We start from the raw sequence: 23290 nt of genomic DNA, 5'->3' as shown, positions 1-23290 counted from the left end.
ACTACCGGCACCGGAGATGCGAGAAAGGCGCGTGTTGTCGCGGGATAACACCACAGTCGTGGCAGCGATGTGGAGGATCTGCGCCCGCTGCACCGATCGCCGATGGCTCCCATGACACACCGCACACAGCACACCGCACACCGCACACCGCACACAGGGGGCCGAGCGGGCGCGCGGCGCGTGCCTTACCGCCTCATCGTCGCTGCCATTGGCGTCCAGGCTATTGCAGCTGTCGGCGAGGTGGTTGTAGCCGTGCTCCCACGTTCTGCCTAGGCAGGCGGTCATTGTGTCGTGGCCGGCCTCCCCTGCGGACACGGACACGCCGCTCGCGTCAGCACGCGGCAGCCAATTAAATCACCGCAGCCAATCCAATCACTGCACCCAATCTGATCACTGCATCCAATGCGCTCACTGCACCCAATCCGATCACTGCACCCAACCCGATCACTGCACCCAAACCGATCACTGCATACAATCTCATCACTGCAGCCGATCCGCTAACTGCACCCAATGCAATTACTGCAGCCAATCCGATAACTGCACCCAATGCAATTTCTGCAGCCAGTCCCGACAACGAACGGTTTCCCAGAAGAAGCACGGAGAACGTTCATACCTATTTGGATAGCGCAAATAATTTTTCATCTTCTCTCTAACGTACTCTGGGATGGGTTTCCGGCACGCAGTGCTGGCTCACAAAACAGTAGAGCGAGGGTCAGAGCACGCATTCGATGCAGTGGGGTGTACGGTGCTTGGTTACCAACCGTGTGAGGCTATTTGGCGCCGCTGTAAAATTGGTGCTCAGTGTTGCAGGCATTTAGTGCGGCAAACGTGATGCGGGTTGGTATCTCAGATTTCATTGTTCGTTATGCTGCCCCATATGGATGGAGTTTCCAATTCATTTGGTGAAGCTCCTCCAAACTTTGAGGGAAAGGGAGCCAAATCCGGGGGCAGACCGATTTTTGACGTATTTTGGGGCAGCCATAGTACTTTTCTCCATTCAACCCTCCTAACAAATTTTGCGAAACTGACAGCCTATTTTTTGTGATCTTCTTACAATAGTTGTCACGTGATGTCCCATGCTAAATGTATATCGTCCCCAATTTAGGCGCCAGTTCCCCCACATCACTATCGTGCCGTGTGCGCCATCATGTACTTTGGCGCGTTCCGTTGGTCTCCGGTGGTGCAGTTCAAATACAGACGCCAACTGTGGGACGTCGTGTGTGTGATCCGGAACTGGGAAGGCGCGAACGAACAGATAACAAAACAATAGTTGCATCGGACTGGATCATAGGGCGGATCATGACGTCACGTTGCTATCTTTCAGAAGTAACGGACTCGTTTGAATTTAATGGGAGTAAAAATGAGATAAAATTTAGCTAAACCAAAGTAGAGAGAACAAGTTGCGTTCAACATCGAAAAAATGAAAAAAAAATCACTGAAGTTCATGCCTTAGCAGCAATCTGGGCACGCGCTGCCAAAAATGACACGTGGCGCTGAGCCACAGAGGCCAAACACTACAGCTTCTCTTGTTCCACCTCTCGCCCCCCCCCCCCCCCCCCCCCCCCCCCGCCTCTAACCGCTCACTGGCCCGACAAGGGACCAATTTGACGCCATCAATGCTCTGCCGTCAATAATGACATGCGCGTCTACTTCTTACGAACATATCAATCTTCAAAAAGGATTGGGGCGTGTCTTTGCGGGCAGGCCCGATTCGTTCCACCGACACTACCACGCAGAAAAACGAATCTCTCAAGAACAAACCATAATTGGATGCTGGATTTATATCTGTGGTCGACGGGTCCGTTTCGCGGCCAACATAGTTCACTGACCTCTCAGTGCATGTGTTACCAACGCGTTCTCCGAGGATAAGGTATGTAAAAAAGGTATTCCCTAAAGGTATCCCATAAAGGATGGTATCCCGTACAGATACTGGGGAGGCTGCGCGGCATGGGCGTCAAACGGCAAGGCACGATACACTGACGTTTCTGAGATTTTGGTTGCAACCTCCACCACCCAACACAGACGGAGGACTGCCTCATCACCACTAATGTAAATACCTCACTCGCATGCGATGTCCGGTATAATTGCAAATCTTGGCATAAAACATCGCCATGAGTGCGGTGGAGAAGAACTTCCACTTAATGCCCGCGCCCGGGCACACGCCATGTCCGCACCCGAACACAGAGTTGAGAGCCGCACCAGTGGTGCCTTGAGGCCCTGCTGCCGCGGGCCGGCGGAGGCGGGCAGCGCCCGTGGGCTCGTCAGTGGTGCCGCGGGCCGGCGGAACGGAGCGGCGCCGGTGGGCTCGTTACGTCAGCGTCTCCCGACACAAAAACAGCGCGACCAAGACAAATGAGCCGCTGTCGATGCCGGCACCGGCTGACACGCAGCCGAAGCACGCCGGCAGGGAAGCGTGCGTCGGCGGTGGGCGGCGCCGTGTTGGTGCGGTTTTACGGGTCCACCCGGTCAGGAGCTGACGCAGCCAGCGCTACGGACGCGTCGCCAGCAGAGGCGAAACCACTGTAGTGAGACCAGTTTACAGTACTGATGTACGGCGTCGCTGTTTTACAGCAGTGGGTAAACCCTGGAGTGTTTAAAACGCAGTGCGAATCGAGGCATCACGGCGGTCCGAAGTCCCCCCGGGAATCCCGCTGCGAGGATCTGGAACGCTCTTCATCAAGGGCTGCCAAGAAGTTTGCTCGGTTCAGCCAGTGTTTGCAGCTCACGGCGGGAGCGGGATCTAACCGTGCGTTCCGGTACAGCCGATTTGCTGACAAATGAGACTGACGTCACTCTCAGCGTCGCACGTCTCGGCGTCTCACCATCTCAGCGTCGCACGTCTCAGTGTGGCACGTCTCAGCGTCGCATCAGCGCTTAAGTGCGTGGCCGGAAAAATACGCAGCTGGAGAGAATCGAACCCGGCATCCGCCAATCGCGAGCGTTGCAGTCTCACGTTCATGTGGTTCAGGTTTGGGAATTCAGGGATTTAGGCCTCGGAGGCCACGCCGCTGACTAACGCGGGCGCCAGCAGTCGCCAGACATCACAGACGCATTAGGCTGAGAAACGACACAGAAAGTTGGAGAAGCCGCGATCGATTTCCGCTACCGGCCAACCGCGACAGCCGCCGCTCTCAGAAACCGTGCGTCATTTCGGCATCCATCGCAGGCGGCTAGGAATCCGAGATGGTGGTAGCAGGCAGCCAGTGACGGCAGAAATCAGGAGTTTTGCGTCCTAGCGCGAGAGAGCTCGGTACCCCGGCTCCAAACCAGCTGCGCCCCCCCCCCCCCCTCCCCCTCCCCAGGAGCGGTAGACATCCCGCCTCATCAGTCGGTGGCGGGCGCCCGGCGGCCCCCGGCGAGCCCCCGGCAGGCCCCGGCAGGCTCCGCCCATCATTGCGTAACGGTGCCGCGCCCTGGTCCGAGGGGACCGCTTCTGAGAAGCGCGCGCAGCCCCCCCCCCCCCCCATGTGGATGAAACGCCGACACCGCCGCCGACGGGCGGACGGGGCGGTCCGGCGGCGGCCCCATTCCGGGCGGCGGGGGCATGGGAAGCGAACAGGGTCACGGGCACCGGGCCCAGCCGCTGCGAGAGGCTCGGCCTCAGGAACAGTGGAATCGGCCGACGGCGGATTTAGGCCTTGAAATACGGCGGCTCAGGTCTGTTGGTGCTGGCAAACAGTTGGTTGTCTGTTGACCAACCAGGACAACAAATGGCCTATGTGGACAAAATGGGACATCAATTTCGGGAAAATCTGCAAAAAAAGCGTGCAAGCACAGAGTTCAGCCATAATGCTGTTCCATGGAACTAAACCAGCCCGTTTTCACAGAGTAATCGGGTGCCAGAACTGATGCCGGACGCATCTCATCACACCCCTGAACGCGTCCGTCGGTGGCCTCCATTCAGCGTGTAATTTGCGTCCCCCCCCCTCGCCCGCTCGCCGAGCGCCCCCTGGCGCCAGCACCGCGCGGACAGCCGGTGGCAGATCTCAGAGCGCCGCCCACCGAGCGAGGTCGTAAAGCGGGCCGGCCTGGCTCCGATCTACGATCTCGTCACCACACGAGCCGGCAGCGACACCAGAGCGGGCTGCCATGGGCGGGCTCGGTTCGCCGGGGTCCGCTGGCGTTCGCTGGGTCCGTCGCGGCCGGCTGGGTGGTCACGGTCGCATTCGACACCGGTGTACCCCGTGACGCATCACTGGCGCCGAGCCGGCCGCTGCCATCCTGCGAACGCCCGCCACTGCCATCCTGCCAGTGCCGCCGCCGGGCCAGCCTGTGCCATCCTACGAACGCCGCTGTCGAGCTGCACGTTCTGCATTCCACTCTTACGGTAACGTTCACGAGCTTAACTGTTCAGCTCAGGGCCAGCGCTGGCCAAAGCGATCTGGGCATTCGGCAGCGGGCTTTGGAAAGCCACCAGCAAGTAGGGCAGGAAACAGCTTACCAGCTGCAATACTGTCATCGGCAACATCGTCTTTCGTTCCATCGCTACCCTGTCCAAGTGATCACTGGTCCCTGTCCTAGTGACTATCGGGCCCTGTCCTAAAGGCTACCAGATCCCGCCCTGAGGACCACCGGACCCTGCCCTTGCGACCACCACCGCACTGCGTCTCCTGTGACTGCGCTGTGCGGTGGCTGATGGCTGCTGTGCGATGGCTGATGGCTGCTGTGCGGCCACTGACGGCTGCTGTGCGGTGGTTGATGGCTGCTGTGCGATGGCTGATGGCTGCTGTGCGGTGGATGATGGCTGCTGTGTGATGGCTGATGGCCGCTGTGCGATGGCTGATGGCTGCTGTGCGGTGGCTGATGGCGGCTGTGCGGTGGCTGACCGTGGCGCGGCGGTGCGGACCGGCCGCTGCAGGGTGCAGTCGGCGTCGTCGCCCGTCACCAGCCCCTGGCCCGAGCCCGCGCTCGAGGCCCGCCGGGGACCCAGCCTCGGGTCCGGGGATCCGCATGGGCCGCGACGGCGGCGGCGCACCCTGGCTTCCGCGGGCCCTCAGATGCCGGCGCGACGGCACATCAGATACGGCCGGCACCATCAGATATGCATGCAGCAGCGGTGGACCGCGGCCCCGTACGCAGCGTAGGCGTCCTCGCAAAGACGCATGATATAACGTTATGGCGAGGGAGTTCGCCGACGGCGCTGCAGTGGCCCAGACCATACAATCAATCAGTGACGCCTCACGTGCCGTACAACTAGCCGCCTTTCGCGTCAGGTACACGCAGTGTGGGAGAAAACGAAGATAACCGGCAACGACAGCCGGACCCGGGACGGATCAGCAGAGCTTATCGCAGCGCTCGACCCCACGCTGGAGTGACGTGGTCCGGACAGCTAGCGGCAGTGGTCCGGACAGCTAGCGGCACAGACTCAGTCAGAACACGGCACCGACGGATCATGCACCGACGGGCCCAGCGACAGAGGCTCAGCGGGGGATCCCGGCAACCGAACCAATCACCTCCAAAGCCCACACCCCCTGCCAGTGGCCACGTGACGACGAGCCGGGCGCACGTGGGCGCGGAGTGGTCGCTGCAGTCGACGCGCCTCGCGGCATCACTCGTGCCTACCGAGCGTAACGTACGGCCGAGGCGCGCCCGCCGCCGCGCAGCCAGCTCCGACAAGACCACGCGGCCGGCCGGTGCGCGGTGACATAACCCGCTACCTGCCAGACCGAAGCCGGACATCACATGCGTCGATGGCGCGGAGCTACCCCAACATCGCTAATGCGTAGCCAGGCGGCCGCGCGCATTCCGCGAACCCACGCCGGGGCCCGCGAGCCAAACCGGTTGACACACCTCTGGACGTGGGCTATGGGCGTCATTTTCCGAGACCACAGCCATTTATAGGGAGATCGGAAATGCTGTGCTGCAGACGGAGTCGGCGTCCGAGAGGGCAGAACTCCGGGGTTGAGACCTTCAGCGGCCGGGTGGGCCGCGTCCATTTATCTGCCGTTTATCTGTCATATCGTCGACGTGTAACTCAGTCGTCGCGGGCCCGTCAGCGCCAAAGCGAACCACATGCGGCATTTATGTCACCACAGGCCACTATCACTGATCGACTTGGGATGAAGCCTCATCAGTTAACGGCGTAACCCCATGATGTTCTTGTCCAGGGGAATGTGCCCCACCCAGCCATTGACATTACCTGGCACCTTTCTTTAATGAGGTGCGTTAAGCTTGCATCAACCACTCGTTTATTTTATTTTACAGGATGAATACATCAGAGAACGGAAGAAAACGGAGTATTTTGAGAGTAAGGAGTGATAATGTGAGTGTCGCCAATGCGATTTGAAAGGCCTAAGTATCCAAATACGGTTAGGAACGCTGCATGCCAAAGGCACAACGCTAAAAATAAAACAATTACGGGAGATTGTGATCCAAATGCAAAGGGTTTATGGGTTGGAAATGAGGCACGCGACTTCATTGTGGTAGGAGCGCGGCGGCTCCGGTGACCTGGCGATGAATCCGGCGACCTGGCGATGGATCCGGTGACCTGGCGATGGATCCGGTGACCTGGTGCTCCCTGTTCAAGCGCCCAGCAAGACACGACGATCCCCCTGCTGTGAGACCGATTCCCGAGCAACCTACAGCAAACCCTGTTTTCCATCAGAGCTATGACTGAGATGCCGGTCGCAAAGCCCACGACCTGACTCGACCCAGTCCGCTGACTCACATGGGCCGGGCGGTGCAGTGGAAGCGGCCTCCGCCGCCGCCCGTCTCAATGCGGGGGATACGCCACGGGTCCTACTGGAGAGGGAACGTGACGGCCGGTGGTATGGGCATCGCCAACACGTCAGCACCGCGGACTGGCGCGCCCGCCGGCGCCGGTGGGCAGGATCGCGGCCGGTTATGCGCCGCCCAACCGACATCGCAGCCTGGGCCGGCCCTCCCGGGACGGGGGGGGGGGGGGGTCACGCGAGGAGCCTCGCCGGACGGAGGGTCACGCGAGGAGCCTCGTCAGGCGGAGGGTCATGCGAGGAGCCTCGTCAGGCGGAGGGTCATGCGAGCAGCCTCGGTGAGGAAGCATACGCATCTTGGCTTCACTGATCCGTTTAAAACGGTAAGTTACCGAGCGCATGTAACACGGCCCGCACATAACACGCCATATCGCACGCAGCTAACTGTCCGCGAAAAGCCCAGGCCGACCTTATCCTGCAAGGCACTTGAGTCCTACCGGCATGCTCACTATCTTCCTCCAAGGCCAGGACTCACAGTGCAAACAGAGGTGTGCACGCTCATGACGGACGCTCCGCAGTGAGGGAAAGTGGCACGTGTACGGGACCCTAGGCACGCGAGAAACTTCGGGGAACCTTTCAGCTTTCCGTTACACCAGCGGTATTTGTCAGACCTGACCTATGCAGGTGCACGCGTCCATGCCTTCGGAGCTGCACGAATTCCCCAGAAACCAGCGCCCACTGTCCGCTGACACCTGGTATTTCCCGGACTGCCCCCGTCAGCGGACTGGCAACGCAACAGCTGACAAACGCGGGAGCCCAGCGACCACATGGACACTCATCCATGTGGATATTCAGGACACCTACGGCGGCCAGGCATTTGGAAGCAGCGATCTGAACAAACCTATCTACCTTCGTTCTCGGCTCCCAGCCCTTCAGCCCCACGAGGGCATTTCACCTTTATACATAGTTAATAACAATTTGAATGCATTCAAAAACCTCAAAACTGAGCAGACCACGAAATACACGGTGCGTCCAACCGCCCGAACAGTGAACGACCGGTCGCCGTTCGGAGCCGGCTCGTTGCTGGCGCGCGGCGCCCGGTCGCCGACCGTGGCTGCCGCTGCCGCGCATTAGCCCGGCGCCGGCCACTGCGCCCTCATGCAGCCACAATCAGCGTGCCGGCGCCGAGAGGCCCCGCGGCGTCAGGCACGTGTCTCGTGTGCGGCGAGGACGCCAGTTCAGGGCCGCAGCCCGCACAGCGGCGGCGCCAGCTCACGAGGGCAGCATCCGGGTCCGCGTACATTTGGGAGACAGCTGTGCTATGCCTGCTCCGACGTTCCGCATATGTTTTAAGGTTTGCGTTGGGTTCAGAGGCGACGGAAGCAAAGCGGGGACGGCGGAAGGCTGTGTCCACTTCCTCGCTCGCTCTCTCGATCTGAGAAAAGTAAAAACCTCGTTCTGACCGTTCACCTTCCCCCTTCCAACTTCTCCGGGGCAACTCCGCCACTGGTTGGAGCAATCAGCAGACGATCGGTGAAGTGCGGCGTTCCCGACCTGGCCGGTGACCATTCCCATATACCCCCTCCCCCTCCTGTCATGCACAATCATAGTTGTTTATAATAATTTGGATGTACATATATATTCGATTGCGTATGTAAATTTATATATACATATATATATATATATATATAAACTAAATTATCTATATGCCATTATATACATATATATATATAACCTGCTTATGCAAATCTCTCATTGGATTACACGCGCTTCCTATAATTAGATACATCAGATATAAGCATGTGTTTTTTCAGGGGCGCACAGCTTTCTGCTCAGTTCGGGGACTCCATGCCGCCACCCAGCTTCGAGAAGGAAGTGGGCCAAATCAAGAGAGAAGCTCGTTTTGGGATGCATATTGTGGGTAGGTTTGGTCATACCGTCGCGTTTTGCTGTGCAGTGCGTCACATGCAGCCAACCACAGACCGGCGGTGGTGTTAATGGTCAGGCCGTGGGCCGTTAGTGTTGGTTCCCCCATCACGTGATACTTTTTCTACCCGAGCCGGCATGGAACAATGCAGCACACAAATGGTATTCACGCTAAGAAAACGGGTCGTTTCGGACTTGAATAAGTGATGTCTGTGAATGTCTCTTCGTGTCCCGGAGCCTGACCATATCAGTTCGAATCCCACTCAAGGCGAGCTATTTCCGTTGAGCTGTAGCACGAACAGCGCGATGTCTGTGAAAGGATACTTCAGGCCAGCAGCGCGGGCTGGTTCAGGGCGTCTATAACGGAACAACAGACATGTGGGGAGAGAGAACAGCATGCGGGTGGAAGCGGCCGCCAAGACATTCCCTCCAAGTTCCGCAATACCTGAGAAACTCTCTAATCACGACACCGGGTTCAAAATTAGAAACCATCGAGGTCCCAGCGTCCATTCCCACATGTTAACGGCCGGCGCCGTTAAGCAACTACACGCGGCGCACGAAACACGTGCCACACAGTTCCGAACAGCGCTTCGGCGGCGGTGCGGCTGAATGAGAGCTGCAACGTCGGCGGTCGCACGCCGGGCCGGCCCTGTGACGGGGAGGCCCCCTGCAGTCAGACGCACGGCTATCAGCCGCAAACGGAGCCCCAGCGGCCACACCACGGCCGCCAATCGTAGCCGTAGCCGCGCCTTGCCGCACGGCCACTATCTCCGCACCCTACACGTCAAACAGCGACGTTTTTGCGCCGTGTTTTGCCGGCGTGCTGACCCAGTTGCCGATTGAGAACGACAGCGGTACAGGGCCCGCTGTGCGATCGACGACACAGACGGCGTGAGCATTGAACACCGCCGCGGTCACGACAGCGTGGCAGCAGCACCACGGGTGCCGCTTCATTTGCGCCGTGACCCCGGGTACGAAAACAGCGCCAGCGCTACAGTCTGGCACGTCGGCAGGGTAGAAGAAAGTATGCTAACCGAAATAATCTGCTACCCGAAATTAATGCAAGCATGCCACGCTCTCATTGACAATGCTGTTGCTGTACATTGGGACGGCTTGCTTTAGCTTCAATGTAGCTAACCATGGACGCAAGTCGCTGACTGAGGTGGAGGGCATGCGAGAACAATTTTGCAAAAATCCCCACTACAATGGGAAGAAACATCAAGACCGGAACAACCGGAATATCGAAATAAGAGAACCGGAAAACATCAGCGATGATTTCGCCTGCTGGGACAAGAATTTGTAGGGTACACAGCCAAACGTCACCTCGGAAGATATTCAACCCCGCTGTGTCGTGCTGCGATTGTCCTCACCTACTACGCAGGGTGGCGGCACACTTCGACATAGTTTAGCAGGTACACGCACAGCCCTGGTTAGATGGTAGAGTGATGGTGTATGACACAGATCAGACACGTCAGCTTTGCTCACGACCTGAGCCATTAGCGTATTGCTGACCTCATCTTCAAATCAACTGTCGAACTCCACATTAAGTGGCGTATCGTCGCCATGTGTGGTGTCATTGCTCTTCATAGTTTTATACCTGAAGATTAAAACGAACGACTGAATGGTGTTTACACCCTACCAAGCCAGACGAGTGCGATAGAACATTTATCCCACCAGCTGCTGCTGATATATAGGAAAACACAACCGATTTCGGATAGTTTCTGGCAGTGTGAGTGAAAGGCGGCTTGTAGGGACCGGGGTATCTACCCCCCCCCCCCCCCACCTCCCCTCCCCCCCTAACGCATACACTTTGACATCCGGTCTCCCCACACTTTGGAACTGCCGATGCCCGGTGGTTTGAAACCCCGACCCCCACAGGATATTAGCTATCCTGTTCGTGACTTTATTTTTGTATATTTGTGAAATGTGCCTAGACACACTCGTGTAGATTTCACAGCACCTGCAAGCTGCCTATCTCCGTTCAGATTCCAAATAAAGCATTCACTTCAATATTTTCATGCACGCGCTGAAAGCATAAAGATCGGGAGACGGCAAATGGCACTAAGTCATAAGCGGTGTCTACCGTGGGCTCTATATCTCTCTATATTTTGGTGGGCTGGAGGATCAACAGATCAGCAGATCAACAGATCGAGGAGATTGTTTCTGAGCTTCAACGCGAGGCCTGCATGTGGAGAAGTGCGGACAGAATTGACATTCCGTCGCGATGCGCTTGCTTCACGTTTTTAAAAAAATCTCCTGCAACACAAGCCATGCATGTATCCCAACGCACGCTAACCAGAGGAACTATGCGCGTTGTTGTTTTACAGATCTGACAGGCGTGCAGCGCCCCAACTGTGTTTTCTGCGTCAGCATCGAGAAAATGTATTGTGAATATCTTGGGCAGTGGCAGATGCACTCCAGACCGTCGCGAGAGGAATGTAAGTAAAAGGCAGCGGAGCGACCGGGCGGCTGGTTATGCCCAGCAGCGCCGCCATTTTCCCGCCCCCGCCGCTGCAACGGCGGGGAGTTTGGTGGTGACGGGTGACAAAACAGCCGCCACTGCGTCCACGTCAAACGCACCGCGTCACCATTACTCGCAACGGTTTGGCCGACGCGTGCGTCACGCCGCCGTCGTCGTCTCCAGCAACCGGATGTGTCTCCTGCCTCCTGTCCGCTCGAACGGCACGTTCGGTCGCTTCATGGACGGTGAACTAGCGAGGTGAAGCACCCGCTGGATGAGGTAAAGACTAGCTAGCAACACCCCTGGCCCGCCAGCCGCCAGCCGCCAGCCGCCAGGCCAGCTCCAAAACGCACCTGGTGTTCCGCACGCCGTCGCCACCACGCGCATCAAGACCCGCCGTGACTCGCGACCTCGCGGCATCCAGCCGGATCGGGACTTACGGAATCAGGCGGGACCAGAATGGTGCCACCATCACTACGGCGCTGTGCAAGGTTGCGCGGTATTCAGGTTAAGGATATCCATGCAAGGTAGCAAATGTCGTCTGCATGAGTCATCGTGCAAACGCATGTTGATTAAGTTAAGCCGGACAAAATATGTCGCACTAGAATGTCCATGTAATTAGCCCGAGTAACTTCAGTTGTGTGATAAGTTTATCGTCGATTTCGTTGTCATTTGGCAAAGACAGACCGTCACACCGTCACACCGTCACAAACCGTCACTGCCAGAACGGCAGGGCCCGGCCGCTGTAAGCGAGGCTCGTATACAAAACAAACAAAAACAACAAAAAAAACACTACACTCTGTTCGTGCGCACGTACCGGATGAAACTGTCGATGAAACCGGAGTGCATCACCGGACCGACATGGTTTTGAGATTCAAATGATGGGTGGCTGAACAAGGAAAAATAGCTCAACCTAAACCGAAAGTAATCCAAAGCGAGTTTCACAATGAATTTAGCCCACTCTCGTCCAAAGTTGGGAGCTGGAGCCCCCCTCCCCTCCTCCCCACACAAACTGAACAGGAAACTACACCCCCAAATCGCAGTAAGATCGTTTGCGAAAGAAACAAGTTTGTGCTAGTTTGAGTTCACAACGGAGAGTTTCACAACGCATTGTTCCTCCGCCAACCTTCAAACGCGGCTCCGGAAAACGCGATATTGGTGACAACCGGCAATCAGCGAGTGATTGCGATCCCGATAGATCATAGCCGTCTAAGCCAATTCACGCCGCACCGGTTGACGAGGGAAAAGAGGAAAATCAACCCACGAATACTGCACGCGAGAAAACACTTTTGCAGCAATTATCTAATCTACTTGTCCACAGTCACAACACGTGCATGGACCACAGGGGAAGAAATGATAGGCGCGGAAAGCTAAAGCAGCCAATTCGGGCACATGCCGTCAAATTTGGGCTACTTTTCGGATTAGGTCTTCTCAAGCCCTCGAGAACGTAATGCATCGTGCAAAGGCCCAAAGCCTCCGCCCTTGGGTCCGCCAGAGTACTGACGCGAACAAACTCGCGGGCTCAAGCGACGAAGTGAGCGGAGTCGCCGGCGGCATTCAGTTCCGCGGCATTTAAAGCGCAGCGGCAGCGGCATCTACGGCGCGCGCGAGGCGTGCCAGCGGCGCAATGGCCGCGGAAACACGTGCGGACCTGTCTGGCCAGGTCACCTGGGCGCCATGCTCCCAGCACGCACGGCGGTGAGTGGTGAGAAGGCGCCCGGCGCCTGCGGCTGCTCTACCGCCGTCCAACGAGGCCCGACAAGAACGGCCGCCAGGGCCGGTGGAGGAACGCGTACCACCCCCCTCGGCGCGCGAGGTCGACGGCGACAGATGGAGCGGCGGTCAGACGCCCTTTCGCCGTAGCAGTGGGACAGCTGCGACAGTTTTCTTCTTCCGGGGAGCGCAGCACCGAACCAGTTCAAACCGGTGTTTCGCCATTCGCAGAATCGCCCACTCCCACGTGGTCGCAGCCGCGACCCATGTGAGGCGGCGCGGAAGTTCCGACGGTCCACCACGCCGGCCACTGGTCAGCGCGCAGGTGCGTGGAGATGGCCGCCGCAGGTGGTCGAGCAGCCGCCAGCGCCACTCCGCGCCATGCGAGCAGAATAGCCCGGGGCGCGCGCGCGCGCGGCTGCGGTGATTTCTGCTGTCTGGCGGGCGGCCAGCGCGGCTGGGAGCTCGGCGGAGGCCGCGGCGGGGGGTGCGCTGCCGGCCGTGTCAGTACGGCTGGCTGACCTGACAGTGGTGACAGCCCAGAGGATGCGCTGTCGGCGTGACCCGGACCTGGGCCGAGGTCAGCCGGCGGGGCCTCTGCTCACGCCCCGCACACGTGTCGCACCGCTGACACGAGCCCTACAGCTGCACGATCAGAGATATCAGCTCTGGTCGGCTTATTATGAGCAACTATCTATCGCTTACAACTCACGATGGGCCCATTGATCTTCATTGAAGCTACGTTCCAATGCTGCGCCATTGACGTCGTCAGTGTACTTTCCAGCCGACCCCTGACTCCTCACTTCTGACCTCCTTCACATTGCTGAGATTGCACCAAGCTCTGCAGTGTGTGCGCGACCGCGGAGGATGACACGAAACACCACACAGTCGGTAGTGCAGGTGACAACATACGCAGCTCGTTGCACTGGCCGGCGTCGTGTGCTAACGAAGGCGCCGTATTTGGGCATTTGCTCCGGAGGGCCGGCACCACCACAGGCTCGTAAGCACCTGCAGGTGGTCTTTGCAGCTTGGTCGAAGCTGGCATTTTCGCTCACTGGTCACTGCACAGGGCCCCGTGAACTGACTCTTCGTAGCAGCACGTAGCAAAAACCACAAACAGCTACACAGCAAGAAGGCCGTGACATCTGCGGTCAGCTCCGCATGGGCAGCACAGAAACTCGTCGCCAGCTGCTCTAGCCTGCTTACAAGTCTGTCAAGGGAGCAGCAGCTGCCGCTCTGCCACTAAAGCGCACGGGCCTGCCGCTTCTCGCCGCCTGCACCGTGCCCGCCGCGCGCCACCTGACCGAGCTGAGCAGCTCCAGCACAGCGCACGGTTCACTGGCGGTGACAGCTGGCGGTGGCAAGCGCTGCAGCGCCGACACCGCGCCCATCGGCCGGTCGGCAGGCTCGCACAGGACCGGGCGACACCGACACCGCGCCTTCCGGCGCCCCGTGCCGTGTTGCCCCGGTGACTGACGAGGTCGCGCCCGCGACCGGACACCGGTCCGGGGGCTGAGAGTGCAGATGGTGGCGGCGTCAGATGTCCAGGGTGTGCGGCGTAACTGGGCTGGTTCAACAGCTCAGCTGTGGTTGAATGTCCCCCTGGGAGACGCCGCACATGAATACCCCAGGCAGGTGCCTTGGTGGGTGCGTGCGAGCGCGCGTGTGCGTGAGGGCGTGCGTGCGTGCGTAAGTACGTGCGTGGGTGCGTTTTAACAGCCTGATGGTCAACCTCTGAACTTCGCAGAGCCAAGGGACATCTGTAAAGCGTGGACATATTTCAGTCAAAGCCCTTCCATAATTTCACGCATATATACCCTACGTTGTATCTCAAGCTGAGCTTCAACATCCAATTTCAGTATATATATATATATATATATATATATATATATATATATATATATATATATATATATATATATATATATATATATAACAAAAGTTTTGTCAGACTTGTGCACGCTGTATCTGTAATTAAAGGTCATGTATTGAATGCCATGCATATGTAATATTCTTGTTGTCTTCTATTCCATTATTTTTTTCTTAACACAATGCTATCAAAATATTACATTCACATTTTCCTAACATTATTTTGGGTGCATTTTCGCACAGAAGGTCTGATACAATAGTGTGTAATTAAGTTGGCCGAACTAAAATGTTTCTTGAGTGTTTTCCGACAACGAGCAGATGGTAGTTTTTCTAAAAACTATTTCCTGATCACTGAGAAAATGAGAACAACGGGCGATTGCCTGCATTGCCATTTATATTTTGTAATAACGCTACGCACTAAAAAGCTGCCATAATGAAGATGCCGGCAGGTGGCACCAGCTTTCCATTGGACCAATGTTCAGGCCAAAACGTTGTCTTAATATTACAGCGTTCAAATTTACCATTTCTAGCACAAAAACGCGCCCAATGAATCATGCCGATATGTTTTAACCTCGCACAAAATGAGCTCAGAGACAATTTCTCACGAGGTCTAATTCATTAGGGTAGCGTTTAGAAGGCATACCTGTTGTACGCGCGCGCGTAGAGTGGCGAATAGCCGCACGTCCACCTTACGCCTGGAGCACCTCGCACCACTCTTATACATGAAAGCAGTGTCCACAACCTGTCTCAAACAGGCGCCCCTGCCCTGGCGCAGCCGCCCACGTGATCTTAGTCGCCAGCATGTGATCCACGTGATCCACGTGATCCACGTGATCTACGTGATCGTGATCCACCCCACGTGATCTTAGTCGCCAGCAGCGGAGCAAAAATCCGGACCAGACTTTGGCGGCGGGTGGGAGGATGGGCGCGTCCACACCCGCTGGCGTCAGCGACACGTCCGGCCTGCGAGCCGGCTGGCCCGACCGGCACCGGTCACGCGGCCGCCGGCTGCCGCCCCGGCCCACACCGGTCCCCGCCGGGCCGGCCCCGACCTCGCGCTCTCACGGCGCTGGCCGCGGCGCCAAGCGACGGCACGAAAGCGAGGCAGCGTGGCGCACTGCCACGCGACGGCGCAGGTGTACCGCCGTCGCTTCTGCACGCGCCTCTTTCTCTGCAGACGGCGTGGAGCGGAACAAGCGACGCGCGGGCCGTGCAGCAGCATCGAGCTCGACGTTTTGCCAGTCGCCCAGGCGTGCACGCATCCGAAGTAGGCGGAGCAGGCGGGCAGCTTCATCAGCAGCGGCGTCAACAGCGGCGGGCTCGTCGCGAGCCGCCCTAGACGTGTTAGCTGCCCATCCGCTGCATGTGCACACGCCACCCCCCGGCGGGGGCCTGCCACGCGCCGCCAGGTAGCCGCGAGGTCCGCCGCACCGCTGAGCAGCCGGCCGTCGCCGGCCGTATCTGCTGACGCGACTGCCCGGCGGGGTCCCGTCCCGTCCCCCTGGCGATCGCCGCGTGCCGAACGGGGCACCACCGCGACACGCATCGCAAGGTCTATTTTTAGATTGCCGCTAAGCTCGTTTCTCACAACGCCTGGGCTTACGAGGTCGTTTTGCAGAAGGCCTATTTTCAGAAGGTCAACGTTTCGCAAGCCTTCGCTCCGGGTACCTATGTTCAGGTCTACTTTATGAAGGCCACGCTCAGAGGACCTGCTGACAGAAACCTGTGTTCCGAAGGTCTCCTAGACTCCGCCAGCAGGAGAGGGACGAAGCATTCCCCCCAACTTTTCTGCAGATTAAACACTGCTTGCGGGCCTAGGTAAGGTAAATGCCTTAGAAATCTCGATGTTCCCGTCTCCCTTTACGTCCTGAACTAACAACCAGTGTAAAAGTAGATCTTCCTGGTACGGGTTTGGACAGTGAGCTTTCTAATCACAAGTCCCCTTGCAAGTAAACCGTCTGAACAATGGTTTCTGGAAGCGTGCGTTCTGCACATAGCCTAGTCTATCTAGGCCTTCTGAAAAAGGGGTACAGAACGAAGGTTTTCTGAACATATACCAGAACATAAACCCTTCGGAATGTACGCATTCTGAACATAGCGTTCTGAGCTCAGGTCTTCCAAAAATACACCTTCTGGACGGAAGCCTTCTACGAGAGAGAAATGAAGCCTGGGCTAGCCTGCCGGGAGCCTCCTAGGCTGGCCACTGCGCCGCGGCCGCTGGCGCCCCGTGCGGACCGGAGATATCGAATCAGTCCTGGCGGTGGTCGCGCGGCACCAGGCCGGCATACCTCAGCCCAATGTGGTCTGCGGCACGCGCAGTGTACACGCGGGGCGACGGCCGTGCGGCTGGCGCACCGGTCCGCCCGCCGAGCGAGGCGCTGCCCCCGGCAGCGGCGACCAGCGCCGTGCCGCGGTCCGACCGAACCGGCGCCCCCGGCAGCGGCGAGGAGCGCCGCGCTGCAGCTCCGACCGAGCCGCCCAGCCCGGCGCGGAGAGCGGCGGCGACGCGTCAAATGCAGCGCGGCGTCCGGCACCGCGGGTGCGTTGCAGGCGCTCTTTGCAAGACAGACTTGTCTCGGTGTCGGCCGGAGGCGGTGGCCGTGTCGATGTAAGTCCAGGATTAGATAGCATCCGTGCTTTAAATAGCTTGTCCAACTGTGACACGACACCTCGCGAGAACAGCGCGTTCGTTTCACTGAGATAGCGGACGGTCTCGTTCAGGCAACACGGCTTCTTTTTACCGCGCCGACCCAGCTCCGTGAAGCGAGATAAATCGACAACAGGTTTCGATCGACGGTAGGCTGCTTTCCAATGAGGTCCGCCGGCCTGCGGTGTAGTGATTGTTATTGCTATCGAATGGCTGTCGAAGTGCATTTAGACCGCCAGCTGCAATAGGGAAGGTTGGGGTGACGGGGGTAGTGTGAACAATCGACATCGAACCAGTCACACTGAAGGTGGCACAAACATCCACAGTATGGCAGCATGACCAGGCACAGGGTCGTCAGCCGCCTTTCTGCCTGCCAATGTGAAGCGTCTGATATGACTAGTGTCATGGAGAAGCTGCCTTGAACCTCAGAAAAGAGCTGTTAATGCTTAATGTACGCTTCTGGCTCCAGCAGCGCTTCGACGTTGAGTCCCAGGAATGTGGAGGGCGTATTCATCACAGATGTCAGAAAAATCCATCGATGATCTGTCAAAGCGAAGCATCTTGTAAAGTGCCGTTGGTGATGATCATTCCAAGCATTGACGCATCATTACTTTGCACCCAACTCGCACATTTCATTAGTAGTCCATAAATACATGTGCGGAAAGTCGCATCAGCAACGTTATTCCCGACTCGACTCGTCCCGCCTCGCCTCTGCCAGGCTCGGCTCGGGCCCTGCCTCTGTGCTTCGGCTCCGGCGCCGGCTCCGGCTCTCGCTGCCGCACCGGCTCCGGCTCCGGCTCCGGCTGCCGCGCCGGCTCTCGCTGCCGCACCGGCTGCGGGCTCCGGCTCCGGCTCCGGCTCCGGCTCTGGCTGCCGCGCCGGCTCCGGCTTCTGGCAGTGGCGGCTCACGACGTGCCGCGCGGTCCCGGCCGCGCAGCTGCGCAGTTCGCCGAGGCCCGGCACGCGCTCGGCCGCGACCCAGCCCGCCAGACGTCAGCCGCTAGGCTAGCCATGAGACGGCCAGCCGGGAGCGGCGATGACGGGCGCAAGAGGAAATCTCAGCAGAAATTCACGTTATAATTGGCTTAAAAAGACCCAGCGCTCTCGGCTTTTTAACATCGTGAGTTGCGAGTTCGTATGTTCTTCACACGGCCCCACTCAGCTGGGATGTCCCAGATGCGGCCCCGCTCAGCTGGGATGTCTCAGATGCGACCCTGCTCAGCTAGTATGTCTCAGATGCGACCCTGCTCAGCTAGGATGTCTCAGATGCGACCCTGCTCAGCTGGGATGTTTCAGATGCGACCCCGCCCAGCTGGGATGTCTCAGATGCGACCCCGCTCAGCCGCGATGTCCAAGATGTGACCTAGCTCAGTTGGGATGTCCCAGGTACGGCCCCACTCAGTTGGGATGTCCCGGGAGCGAGAGTCCCAGCAAGCAGCTCGAGCAGGCTGGTGGCCGACTCCCAGGCTGAGATATCTGTCCTCCCCCTCCCCCTCCTCCTGCAGCCTGGATCCTTCGGTCCAAGCGCGCGCGTGCAATGGATTTCGCATGCATCTGCGAGGTTTAATGAGAACGAAATATTATTCTCTGCAGCAGCATTGGGTCGGGCAAGGCACCCAGTCAACGGTAACATTTTCAACAGGTATGCTTCCAGCAGCGGGGGCGGCCCAGTCTGGAGTTTCTAGCCAGCTGATAGCGATCGAGCGAGGCCAGGCGATCACGAGGGCAGCAGATCAGTGACAGACGCTTGGTGATTCGGCCGGATATGCAGTAAGAAAAGACCAGACTGCACTAAATTCCAACCGCACGATTTCATCTCAAGGGTCCTCATCCAGCTTCCCAATACATAAAGGCTGTACCTTAGCCTGCACTTTATACTTTCACCGCATTGTAGGAGCCCAATTGCTAACGTGGGCCGTAACTTCGGTTCCTGATGACGACACAACCTTAAAAAGAAACTGTCCACTCCGCTTTTCCCGCAGGGCAGCAACAGCGTCTGACTGCACGCGGAGCAGACGGCGGGCGGTGCGAGCCAACCGCGTGAAAACGCGACCGTGTGCGGCCGGCAGGACACGGCGGCGTCTGATCTATGGAGACGCCCACTGGGAGCGCGAGTTACGGCCGGAGCGAGGCGGCGGCGCGGAGCGGGGCGTCCAACAGGCCGCACGCCCCGCCAATGGCAATGAGCTCCGAGTGACGGTAAACAGGGCGCCAATGGACGGGAGGCCAGTGTGGCAGGACGGACACCCGCGGCGGCACGCCCGCGCCCGCCAGCACGCCCGCCCCGTCAGCACGCCCGCCCCGTTCAACGCGGCAGTGGACTGAGCACGCCTGGGAACCGCAGCCTCTTCAGGGAAGGGGCATGCTCATGAGAAGTTCGGCCACCAAAGAAGCCCTCCGTAGGGAATCAGCGGGGTCGGGCTCACCGAGCCGTGGGTACCAGGAATAGAGCGTGAGTACCACCTGTGGTGAGTTTCTGTCAGAAACACACGAGCTTACAGACTTATGTACATGTAGTTTTCATTTCTAAGGGTGTGGTGTTTTAGCTAAATTTGGTCATTTTCGGTTCGTTATCGATTGAAAAACACCTCCAAAAGTACAAATTGCGTCGACATTCCACGATTTTCCGCTTTGAGAAGCAGGCACCCTGCAGAGCTTCCATAATTATCACAGCTAAAGTCCATAACGTCACGGCCCATGACCACGCGTGGAGGCTGCGATCTTTCAAGTGTCCGGGATTTGCTGGCGTTGAAAACTGCTATTTGGAATTCGAGCACAAGTACGTGACGTAGCCGACGTCACTTACGGAACGTAGTGAACGTATTTGTGTTAAATGGAATGTTTCGCATTTGAAGACATTGTAGCAAGCATCAGATATGATGAAACAAGCTCACTTCTAACTGTTGGTACACTTTTTAAGTGGAAAGGCTGCTCTAGACAGTACAATTCTCTGTTTGGTTCACAAGTTTCTCAATGCGCCATGGTTTGATTACGTCATCGTACCACGAACGATATTGACTGAGAGCCAATTGACCGACGTTATATCTGGAAATCGCGTTCACGAACACCAGATCTGAACGCCCTAACAACATACTTTTCTTGGCCCTGATCGCCGCATGGCTTATGCAATGGTGTGATTTGAATTACGTTAATATTGCATTTACGAATGCCGTGGTCACTTTGCATTATACTCTCCCCGATATACCTTTCTCCATGTTCGCGGGCGTGTAGTTCAGAGACTAGAGGGGTAAGTCTTAAGAGGGGTAGGATTGTGAATAGCACCGAAAGCTCCTCAAGATGGCTATTTCAGTCTAAAACCCCATACAGATGTGGTGCACTCCCTTTACAAAATATTATTAAAAAATTCGTTGAAGTGCGCCCGATTTTCCAGAACATCAAACAACAGAACGAACTTGAATGCACCATCCCACGCCCCCCCCCCCCCCCCCTCCCCGACCGCGTTGTTCGAGTGGGAGTCGGTGAGCTGTCGGTGGCCAGTTGGGACACGTCGTCAGGTCACCGGATGCTCACAGGCTGAATGATGATCAGCACCATCTGACGCTGCCGACATGTCCCGCCATCTCGTCCCATTGCGGCCGTCCAATTCGGCGCTGATGGCGAAAGAAGCCTTCTTTCAAGCCTCACCAGGCCCTGAGCGGACTCCAGATCTGATAGCCCTGGGGAATCCTGGCCGCGGACCCGGAAACGACGCGCTTCCGGAGCGCCCCGTCGACGGCGGACAGCGTGATCAGGCCCACCATGCAGGCTCCGATGCCGCTCAGCCGGTACCGAGTTCTAGCCGGTGGGCAGGCCTGCGGCGCGGCCGCCGCCCGCGGCTCTGCACAGGGCTCCGTCCGCCACGCTGGCCGCCGGGGTTTGGTAGCCCTCAGACCCGCCGGAGCCCAGCGGGGACCGCCAGCGCACCCCTCTGGACCGCCGAGGACCGCCAGCACACCCCTCTGGTCCACCGGGGACCGCCAGCACACCCCTCTGGACCGTAAGGGACCGCCAGCACACCCCTCCGGTTCACCGGGGACCGCTAGCACACCGCTATGGTCCGTCGAGAACCACCAGCACACCCCTCTGGACCGCCGAGGACCGCCAGCACACCCCTCTGGTCTACCAGGGACCGCTAGCACATCCCTCTGGACCACCGAGGACCGCCAGCACACCCCTCTGGTCCACCGGGGACCGCTAGCACACCCCTCGGGACCGCCGAGGACCGCAGCACACCCCTCTGGTCCACCGGGGACCGCCAGCGCACCCATCTGGACCGCAAGGGACCGCCAGCGCACTCCTCTGGACAGCAAGGGACCGCCAGCACACCCCTCTGGTCCACCGGGGACCGCCATCACACTCCTCTGGACCGCAAGGGACCGCCAGCACACTCCTCTGGACCGCAAGGGACCGCCAGCACACTCCTCTGGCCCGCCAGCGCCGTGCGGCGTACCCACCTCGCCTGCCGGACGCCGCGATTTCCTTCAGTGACGACGCCAGGCCACCTATATTTCCAGCGCGGATGGCCGCTTGATCTGGGGCAGAGAGAACGCCGTTGGTCCACGCCGGGACCGAGCCACAGGGCGAAAGGAACATGATGGGCGGCCACCGCGGCGTGACGCGATACATGGCGAAACCTGGCTCTGGTCATGCGCGTTGGAACAGCGGGAGCGGGGCGGAGGGGGGGGGGGGGGGCAGTGGTCATTCACTCAAGCCATTCACGTCCAAACGCTCCCTTTTGGTGAGGGAACGAATGAAAGTTCACCTCGAAAACGCGTTTTTGCCTCCCTCTCTGAGGTGGTTCTACGCCCATGAGGTCAGGACACGGATTCACGTTGGACACAAACGCCTAAATTGTCATATGCTCATCATCCACTCATGCGAGCGACACAACGCCCGGCGCGCGTTTGCCGGGACCGCTCCGAATGAGGGTGGGGTCGGCGGTAACCACTCCCCGCCGAAATCCACATTGACTCACTCTCAGTCCGACAGCCGCGCTTCCGTCCTCCTCCGCCGCTGACCAGTTTCGTCGCGAGCCGCAAGTTCTTGCTTCAAACCTGCGCCACAAGAGAAGCGCACTACCTCCTCAACGGACACCCAACGACTGAACGGCGCGGCCCGGGCCGCCACCAGCGCCACCGCGCGCGGCTGGCCCCGTTTCCCAGCCTCGCGCAACGCTGAATGATTATTGACGAGGAGAGAAGCTCCGCCCACTTGGTGCGCTCGGCTAAAGTTCTAGCTCAAATACGGTGTGTTGTTGTGTTGATTGTATCATTAAAATTGTAATAAATGACATTGAGTCTCTTAAACAAATATAAACGCCAGTTACAAGGCCTTGTATCATCATCAAAGCATTTGTGGAACCTGATCTTTTTAGCCGAGCGCATTAAACCTCCACTGTCGTATTTACTACGCACATCGGGCTCAAACCAGACCGTAGTAGGAAGGCCGTACGGCCTCGAAGACGCCGCATTGATCGGCTGCGCGGCCCGTACGGAGGGAGGCGCGTAGTGCGTAGATTCGGGGCTTCCACGTGAAGGTGCGTGGCGGGTGGCCGCCGTCACAACAAACATGACGGCTGAATCCGAGACCGGCCGCTCAGTCCCAACGGTTTTATGACGTAAGAGACTGGACGATGAAAATGGCGGCCGGCTGGTCTCGCGTGTTGGTTGAGGTGGCTTTGTGAGCTGCGGCAGTGGCGCGGTAAAAACTTCGCCCATGGACGGGGGAGGAGCGGCAAGTCAGATCAGCGGTCCTCGTAAGTAAGGGGGCTGCACGTGGTTATTACAACATGATGTTTCAAAAAGACAGTTGATTTGGAAGGAGCGTCTCGATCATCGCATCGCCGTGCGGCTAGTCGCCGCGGTTCATGATTTTCGGGGGTTCAGCGCTGCCTGGGATAGCTGATCAAATGCGAACTGCTGGTGTCCACCGACAGTTTTAGTTTCCTACCAAATGGTTGGCTCTCTCGTACCTGTTTATACAAATCTCACCTTGTATCATAAG

At 58.2% G+C, this 23290-nt stretch overlaps 1 long non-coding RNA gene across 1 annotated transcript; it reads right to left on the bottom strand.

The window, feature by feature from the left end:
* Positions 1-22398, bottom strand: LOC119096197 (uncharacterized). Its single transcript, XR_005094029.1, has 3 exons — positions 22263-22398; positions 21742-21819; positions 1-305 (listed from the first exon to the last, which is right to left on the bottom strand). It is a non-coding gene; the product is annotated as an uncharacterized LOC119096197 (long non-coding RNA).
* Between the last annotated feature and the right edge of the window lie 892 nt (positions 22399-23290).

The sequence above is a fragment of the Pollicipes pollicipes genome, unplaced genomic scaffold (assembly GCF_011947565.3).
Source record: "Pollicipes pollicipes isolate AB1234 unplaced genomic scaffold, Ppol_2.1 Scaffold_4295;HRSCAF=5057_pilon_pilon_pilon, whole genome shotgun sequence".
In the NCBI taxonomy this organism is placed as follows: Eukaryota; Metazoa; Arthropoda; class Thecostraca; order Pollicipedomorpha; family Pollicipedidae; genus Pollicipes; species Pollicipes pollicipes.
The sequence above is the reverse complement of the archived record's forward strand: the minus strand, read 5'-3'. Positions and strand labels throughout refer to the sequence as shown.